Genomic DNA, 10,189 nt, shown 5'->3' on the forward strand with positions numbered 1-10,189 from the left:
GTATGATATTTTCATGAACCAAATGTGAAATTTCTCCTTGGGTTTAAAACTGGGTGTTTAGCGAGGTTCATGAGCTCATTTTAAGGTAGGTTTTCAAGGGTACTATAATTGCCTGAAAAAATTTCTTTACGCTCCATTATATTTAACCTGCACAGTAAAAGCAATAGTGGAATGTAGTATCTAACCTCCTTATGATAAAAAAAAAAGAGGTGATAGAGACAAAAACAAAATCCACTTTACATCAGCTAATTGGTTGGTTTCACCGGTGGACCTCTTCACCTCCCTGAATTCCATTCAAAGAAGTACATGCCTTTACTGGTGGTATGGAGAGGTGGGAAGAAAAGACAAAGGGTAAAAACTCTCAAAGAATATTATTAATTTCTTAGTTTGAGGCTCAAAGCGAATCCTTAAAAGTGGCTTCTGTAGTTTATTCCAATTGTCCTAGAGCTCCACTTACAGGAGCTTACTCAAATGTTCTTGGACTGTTTTTGTTTTTAGTTTAAATAAATTGAGTCTGGGGGAAAAAAGTATTTCTGAGAACATGATATGGGTTCCACCTTGCTCCTTCTGGCAATGGGTTGTCTACCAGTCTCTACTCCACTGCATTGGGTCTGATTGCTAGCCAGGGAGTGAAGGGTGGGGCAGGGTGGAGCTTCAGATTTTGAGAATAGAGAAGTTACAAGGGAAACATATTTCCTGTAATGGTCTTGCCTCTGGATGGAATTATAGAAACAAAGCAAACTTCTTACATTATTACATTCTACCAGTGTCTGTCTTCTTTCCAGACTTGCACTGTAGTAGAAAAATCCTCCTTCCACCTGCTTAGCTTTTGATGATACTAGGAATGTAATGGTACATATTAATTCAATTTTTGTTTATTAGTTTTTACATTACCAATGTGATATGAAGCAGAGATGGTAGGTGTTATCACTGACAGAGCCACTGATAAAGTGAATGGAAGATTTGACTTTAGATTCTGGTCTGTCTGATTTTATATGGAAGAGTATTTGTTCAGTGGTTTTGATTTTTTAATTTAGTTCTCAAAATTTTAAACTAAACTATCAACTCTTTCCTTTATAACCACCAATGAAAAGAACTTTATTGTATTCTTTGATAATAAAATACTAATGATCAATATAAAAATGCAACAATACAGATATATAAAAAATCACCCACTAGTAACATTATGGATTTATATCCATTCAGACACTGTTTAGAGTTTATACATCTAAATGTACTTTCATTTTTAAGAAAATTGAGATCACCTTATATAAAGTGTTTTTTGTAACAGTCTTTCCACACAATAAAAACAATACATTATGAATCTCTTTCTATGTCAATGAATATATCTGTACATTGGAGCTCTCAGCCTTTGAATACAATCTAGTCCACAAATGTATTTTATGTGGCTGCTGAATCTTTTTCAAAAAGTTTTAAATAATAGACAACTTTTAAAAATCATGAGATTTCACATAAGAATTTAATTTTCTACTTCTAAAAGATTGGGTATTCTGACAACACTAGACGTCCTTCTGCACCTCCCCACATGTTACTTGTCATTAATTAATTGGAGTTGGCCTCTCCAAAAGAGGCATGTGCTGTCCAGTTTGTCAAAGAGCTTCTTCATTCGTTTATGTTACATCTTGCCTCTGTAGATGTCTTAGGTGGTGATTCTTGATCCAGATTAGTATTAGTGTCTTATTATGTGGATTACTATAATATGTTAAACAATCCCCTATTGTTAGACTTTTCTCTCCTAATTTCTTGTTATGCAAGCATTGCAGTGATGAAAATCATTTTTTCAAAGTGGTACAATTTTTTTCTTTAAGACAAATTTCTAGAAGTGGAATTTTTGGGTCAAAGGTTATATAGATGATTTTTAGGGATTTTGTGATACATTGCCAAATAGTCTCCAAAAAAACTTGTCCAATTTAAATTCCCACCAGGAGTTTATGAGAGTGCTCAAATCTTGGCTAATACCAAATGTAATTATTGTTATTTATGTCTTTGCCAATCTGCTAGCTTAAAAAATCTTATTTCTCTTTATCCTCTACTCTCTAGTGAGATTGAACACATATTAGTATATTGATTGACTTCAGATAATTTTATATAGATAGTTATAATTTTTCTGATTGCTTTTGAGTGGGATGGTAACTTTTAATCTGTTTATTATTATTTTTTAAAAGGCATTTACTTAGTAAGAATATTAACCCTGTGTTTTTCATATATGTTGCTACTAATGTCTTTTGATATACATATACCTAATTTAATCCAAGCATGATTTTTTTCCTTTATGATTAGTGTTAAGACATCTTTGCTGACCTATGCTTGTGAAAATATTATCCTATATTATCTGCTAGTATCTTTCTTGGTTTACTTTTCACATTTAAACCTATAATCCTCCTAGAATTGCTTTTTGTGTATAGTGTAAGGTAGAGTTCTAATTTCATCTGTTCCCAGAATGGATAATCAGTTGACCCAGCCCATTTACTGTAGATTGTTTTATGTCCATGACTCTGTAATGCCACCCTTGTAAAAATGAAGCACTTATCTATGTGTGTGACTCTTTCTGGAATCTCTGTTTGGTTCCATTGGTCTGTGTCTGTCCTGGCAACGTTACTGTACTGTCTTAACTGTGATAGTTTTTTTAATGTTTTGATTATCAGAGAGAGTAGGCCTCCCTACTTCTCTACCTCTTCATCATTTTCTCGATTATTTTTGGTTCTTTGCATTTCCATATATCAATTTCTATCAGGTACCTTCTGGAATTTTTATTGGTATTACATGTATATATCATGTATATCAGTCATATATTACACGAATATATCATTTGGGGGAGTTTGGACACTCACATTATTGAGTATTACAGTCCATTCACAGGATGCATTACTCCCTTTATTCAGGTCTTGTTTAATTTCTCTTAATACAATTTTATGGATTTCTGTATGAAGGTCTTGCACAACTTTCAGTAGATTTACTCCTAGGTATTTGATTTTTTTAAGTTATTAGAAATAGTAGCACTTTAAAATTTAAATTTCCAAGTTGTGGTATATAGAAAATATAGTATATTGTTTTGTAATGATCATGTATGGAATGAACTTGATAAACTAATTGTTGATTTTAAATTACCTATTAATTCTTTTAGATTTTGTAGGTACATAATCATGTCATCTGCAAATAATGACAATTTTATTTTTTTCTTTTATGATCCTTAAGCATTTTACTTATGTGTCTTATCTGTTTTTCTTGATTTGTCGAACTGGTTAAAACCTCCAGTACAATATTCAATAGAAGTGATGTTAGTAAACATCCTTTCTTATTCCCAATCTTGGAGGAATTTTGCACTATTTCATCGTTATGTATGATGTTTACTCAAGGTTCTGGTAGATTCTGTTGGGTAATTTAAAATTTTTTAAATATAAATTTTGCCATTGATATATAGATAAAACCATAAAACTCTTAGGAGAAAATATAGGAGAGAATTTTGTGAACTTGAGTTAAGGTTATGAATTTTAGACATGACACCAAAAACACAAGTAACAAAGGAAGAAATAAGATTGAACGTCAGATTTTAAAATTCTGTACTTCAAATGACACCATAAAGAAAGTGAATAGACAATTTGCAGAATGAGTTTGCAACTTGTATATCTGTTAAAGGATTGACATCCAGGATACATAAACAATCACTACAACATCATAAAAAGACAACCCATTCTAAAAAAAAATGGACAAAGGATCTGAATAAGCATTTCTTCAGAGAAGATACACAAATGAGCAACAAGCACATGGGAAGATGCTCAATAGCATTGGTCATAAGGAAAATTTAAATTGAAACCACAATGGGGTACCATTTCTCACCCAGCAGGGTAGCTATAATTAAAAAGAAGACAAATAGTAACAAGAGCTAGTGAGGATGTAGAGAAATTAGAACTGTTATACACTATTAGAGGAAATGTAAAATGGTCCAGCTTCTTTGGAAAAGAACCTGGCACTTCATTGAAAGATTAAACATAGAGTTACCATGTGACCAGCAGTTCTACTTCTAGGCATATACCCAACAAAAATGAAAATATATGAACATAAATGTTCATAGCAACATTATTCACAACAGCAAAAAAAGTGGAAACAATCCAAGTGTCCATCAACTGATTAAAGGATAAAAAAGATAGCATATCTTTAAAATGGATTATTCAACAGTAAAAAGAAAGGGAGTACCAATACATGTTACAACATGAATGAACCTTGAAAACATTATGCTAAGTGAAGGAAGCCAGGCACAAAAGCCACATATTGTATAATTCCATTTGTATGAAATGTCCATAGGAAAATCTGTGGAGACAGAAAGTGCACTAGTAGTTGTCAGGAGTTGGGAGAAAGTGGGGTGAGGAGTTACTGCTGATGGGTATGTGGTTTCTTTTTGGGGTGATGAAAATGTTCTGGAATCAGATAGTGGTGATCGTTGCACCGCCTTGTGAAGGTACTAAAAACTACTATGTAGTGTAAAAGGGTGAGTTTTATCTTATGTAAATTATCAGTGAAAGTGTTCTTTAAAAAGAAGAAATATAGAAAAGAGAGTTTACATAATGAATTGAGTACCAGTGAATAGTGAAATAACTCCAGAAGTCTGACATATGAAATTGGAGTGGAGGAGAAGGGTGGTAGAAAATATATTTGAAGGAATAATGACTGAGAAAACTCTTACTTTTAATGGAAACTATAAAACTACAGATCTAAGAACCTTCAAAAAAATCCCCAGGACCATAAACATGAGGTAAACAACCAAGGCATATTATAATAAAATTATTCAAAAGTAGCGATATTGAGAAAGTCTTAAAAGTAGACAGCAAAATAAGACATGTATGAATAGTACATATAAAATTAGCACATTTTTTTTAGTGTAAACCATGTGAGATGACAGTGGAGCAACTTTAAATACTGAAAGAGAAGCCAACGCTTAATCATTCAAAAATAAAAGTGATATGAAGAATTTCAAAAGATGAAAGAATTCATCCCAGCACTCCTGCACTACCAGAAATGTTAAAGGAAGTTATGACTTTGTTTAATGATCATTTATTAGGTAGAGTCCCACAGTGTTGGATGGTTCCACAGAAGGCCACAAGGAAATTGAAATAGAGAAGTATGTTACAAGTCTTGGAGAAATATGTGGTATGCCGTAAGGGGCCATGGGGAGGTCAAGGCAGGGAGCAGGCAGAGAGAAAGTGGGGGTACCCAGGGTGCATGCCTTTATTAGGACCTGGTGGAGAGCTTTGGGGTTCTTGGGCTAAGTAAGGCTGGATTAGCCAATTCAAAAGGTTTTGGTAAGCTTTGTGGGGGTCTTATCTACAGAGCACACAAGGAGAAGGCCTGGGGAGGTGGAGAGACTATGTGGGGTAGTGATATCAGAAATCTGTGTACTGTGGGCTGCTAACCAGGGTGTACATTCAAGAAAGGGACTGGTATCACATCAAGTCCCCCACAGGCCTCTTGGCCACACAAAATGGGTGCGGAGGTGGCAATATTATAGAGTAATTTCATTAAACTCTCAACAAAATTCCTCCAGAATGGAAGAGATGATGCCAGATGAAAACATGAATCTACACAAAGGAATAAAGAACACTAGAAACAGGAACTGTAGGGGTAAATACATTAAAAAGTGTATTACTTAAATCTCAAAGAGATAAATGACTGTTTAAACAAAAACAACAAGGCAATGTGGAATTTGTAAACGATATAAAAGGATAAGAATAGCACTAACCTGGAAGGAGATAAATGTCCCTGTACTAGGTGTAAAATAGTATGATGTCACTTGAAGACAGATTGTGGTAAGTTAGAGTATACTCTAAGCCCTCAATCAACCACTAAAACAAGAAAGCAAAGAGCAATAACTAGTAAGCCAACCAAGGAGATAAAATTGAATCAGAAAAATATTTGATTAATCCCAAAGAAGGCATAAATAGAAAAAAAAAATAGGAGAGAAGAACAGATAGGAGAAAAAAATAAAAACCAACTAGCAAGATGATTGTCTTAAAGCCTAACTATGGCAATAATCACATTAAAAGTAAACTTTATAAATACTAAAGTAAAAGGCAGAAATTATCTGATTGGATAAAATAAGACTAAACAATCTGCTGTCTATAAGAAGTACACCTCAAATAGAAGGGCACAAACAGGTTAAAAGTGAAAAGATGGAGAAGATATATAGTCCTAATATGAATCAAAAGAAAACTGGAATGACTATATTAATATCAGATGAAGTAGCTTTCAGAGCAATTAATGACACCAGTGATAAAGAAGGTCATTTCATAGTGATTGAGGAGTCACTTCATCAAGAAGATGTAACAATTCTAAATGTGTATGCAACTGATACCAGAACTTGAAAATACATGAAGCAAAAACTGATAGAATTGCCAGAAGAAATGCATAACCATACAGTTATAGTCAGGGTTTTCGATATACCTTTCTCAATAATTGATAGAACAAACAAAATAATTATGAATATAGGAGATTTAAATCGTATCATCAACCACCTTAACATAATTGGCATTTATACAACACTATACTCAACAACAGTAGTATACACACTTTTTTAATGTGTACAGGAAAATTTACCAAGATAGACCATATTCTGGATCATAAAACACGTCTCAATAAGGAATTTTGAAAGAATTAAAATTCTACAAAGTGTGTTCTCTGGCTACAAAGGAATCACATGAGAAATCAGTAATAGACCTTTGGAAAATCTCCAAATATTTGAAGACTAAATGAAGCACTTCTATATAATTCATTAGTCAAAGAAGAAATCAAAAAGGAAATCGGGTGTTATTTTGAATATGTGACAAATCATGGAACCACACTAATGCCATTCATAGGTGGAGACTTATAGCAGTTAACATCTGTATTAGAAAAGAAGGGGATATGAAAACTTTAGGCCTACAAATTCTATAACTTCCTTGGAAGACACAAAGTGCCAAATCTCAAAACAATTATATGAGTAAAAGAGGTCAGACAAAAAGTGCATACTGCATATCCAATAATGTAAATGTTTGGAAATGCAAACTAATGAATAGTGACAGATCAGTGGTTGCCTGGGGACAGTGGGGAGTGTGGGGTTACAAAGTGTGCAAGGAGGATGTGTATGTTCATTATCTTGATTGTGGTGATGGCTTCATGTTATACGTATATCAAAACGTAATCAAATTGTGTGCTTGAAATATGTGGAGTTAATTGTGTGATATTATACCTCAATAGAGCCCTTAAAGATACACGACGGTATCTCTAAGTTAATGATAATTTTGATTAATAATAATAATAATAAGTAAACTTTACTCCTGCCTGTATGTTTGCTGTTTCTTTTTTTCTTTGTTCAAGACTTTGCCTCTGTGTATATAGTGAGTTTGCAGAGTTAGGTGTCTTTTTAGCTTATAAAAACTTTCTTTTTGTATTTTCCAGTGTGTGTGTGTATGTGTGTGCCTAGAAACACATTTTCTTTGTGTCACTACTTTAGTTTTTTGAGGTGCAGCATTTGGCCTTATCATCATCATATCTTTCCTTCATATTTTCTGTAATCATGTTATTTTTCTGCACTTGTCTTTGAATCCTGGGGGGTTTTCTTGTGACTTTCCTTTACAACAACATTCCATTTTATATATTGTCAATATTGCTGCTTAATATTCAATCACATTTTTCATTTCAAAGTATTTCTTCTTATCTCATCTGGCTCTTTGTTTAAATTCCTGCTTGCCTCTCAGACAGCTTTTTTCCCTTATGATCTATTTTCTGATCCCATCATTAGTACCTAGCACTTACCTATCTTCTATGTCCCACATACTGTGCTACATGCTGACATGCATAAGTTCATTTAGTTCTCAAAACAGTCTTACAGATTGCTATTATTATCTCCATTAAAAACGGGCAACTGGAGTTGCGGCAAGATGGCGGCTTAGGAGGACGCTGGGCTCACCGCACGTCCTGCTGATCACTTAGATTCCATCTACACCTGCCTAAATAACCCAGAAAACCGCCAGAGGATTAGGAGAACAGAGTCGCCGGAGCCAAACGCAGACGAGAGGCCCACGGAAGAGGGTAGGAAGGGCGGCGAGGCGGTGCGCGCTCCACGGACTGGCGGGAGGGAGCCGGGGCGGAGGGGCGGCTTGCCAGCCAAGCAGAGCCCCCGAGTCTGGCTTGCAAAAGTGGAGGGGCCGGGCGGACTGTGTTCCCACAGCAAGCACGACTTAGCGTCTGGGAGGTCATAAGTTAACAGCTCTGCTCGGAAAGCGGGAAGGCTGGAGGACAAAGGGAGGGAGAGCTGCTGAGCCCCCTGACAACAGAGCTCAGTTTGGTGGGGAACAAAGGCCCTCGCCAGTGCCATCTCCCCCGCCCATCCCCCAGCTGAAATCCCAAAGGGAACCAGTTCCTGCCAGGGAACTTGCTCTCTCCGCGCAAACACCCAACTCTGCGCTTCTGCGGAGCCAAACCTCCGGCAGCGGATCCGACTCCCTCCCGCTGCCACAGGGCCCCTCCTGAAGTGGATCACCTAAGGAGAAGCGATCTAAGCCTGCCCCTCCTGCCCCCGAGCACCTTGCCTACCCACCCCAGCTAATACGCCAGATCCCCAGCATCACAAGCCTGGCAGGGTGCAAGTAGCCCAGACGAGCCACACCACCCCACAGTGAATCCCGCCCCTAGGAGAGGGGAAGAGAAGGCACACACCAGTCTGACTGTGGCCCCAGCGGTGGGCTGGGGGCAGACATCAGGTCTGACTGCGGCCCCACCCACCAACTCCAGTTATACACCACAGCACAGGGGAAGTGCCCTGCAGGTCCTCACCACGCCAGGGACTATCCAAAATGACCAAGCGGAAGAACTCCCCTCAGAAGAATCTCCAGGAAATAACAACAGCTAATGAGCTGATCAAAAAGGACTTAAATAACATAACAGAAAGTGAATTTAGAATAATAGTCATAAAATTAATCGCTGGGCTTGAAAACAGTATAGAGGACAGCAGAGAATCTCTTGCTACAGAGATCAAGGGACTAAGGAACAGTCACGAGGAGCTGAAAAACGCTTTAAACGAAATGCATAACAAAATGGAAACCACCACAGCTCGGCTTGAAGAGGCAGAGGAGAGAATAGGTGAACTAGAAGATAAAGTGATGGAAAAAGAGGAAGCTGAGAAAAAGAGAGATAAAAAAATCCAGGAGTATGAGGGGAAAATTAGAGAATTAAGTGATACACTAAAAAGAAATAATATACGCATAATTGGTATCCCAGAGGAGGAAGAGAGAGGGAAAGGTGCTGAAGGGGTACTTGAAGAAATCATAGCTGAGAACTTCCCTGAACTGGGGAAGGAAAAAGGCATTGAAATCCAAGAGGCACAGAGAACTCCCTTCAGACGTAACTTGAATCGATCTTCTGCACGACATATCATAGTGAAACTGGCAAAATACAAGGATAAAGAGAAAATTCTGAAAGCAGCAAGGGGCAAACGTGCCCTCACATATAAAGGGAGACCTATAAGACTCGTGACTGATCTCTCTTTTGAAACTTGGCAGGCCAGAAAGAATTGGCACGAGATTTTCAGGGTGCTAGACAGAAAAAATATGCAGCCAAGAATCCTTTATCCAGCAAGTCTGTCATTTAGAATAGAAGGAGAGATAAAGGTCTTCCCAAACAAACAAAAACTGAAGGAATTTGTCACCACTAAACCAGCCCTACAAGAGATCCTAAGGGGGACCCTGTGAGACAAAGTACCAGAGACATCACTACAAGCATAAAACATACAGACATCACAATGACTCTAAACCCGTATCTTTCTATAATAACACTGAATGTAAATGGATTAAATGCACCAACCAAAAGACATAGGGTATCAGAATGGAAAAAAAACAAGACCCATCTATTTGCTGTCTACAAGAGACTCATTTTAGACCTGAGGACACCTTTAGATTGAGAGTGAGGGGATGGAGAACTATTTATCATGCGACTGGAAGCCAAAAGAAAGCTGGAGTAGCCATACTTATATCAGACAAACTAGACTTTAAATTAAAGGCTGTAACAAGAGATGAAGAAGGACATTATATAATAGTTACAGGGTCTATCCATCAGGAAGAGCTAACAATTATAAATGTCTATGCACCGAATACCGGAGCCCCCAAATATATAAAACAATTACTCATAAACATAAGCAACC

Source organism: Prionailurus bengalensis, chromosome C1 (assembly GCF_016509475.1).
Source record: "Prionailurus bengalensis isolate Pbe53 chromosome C1, Fcat_Pben_1.1_paternal_pri, whole genome shotgun sequence".
Lineage (NCBI taxonomy): Eukaryota > Metazoa > Chordata > Mammalia > Carnivora > Felidae > Prionailurus > Prionailurus bengalensis.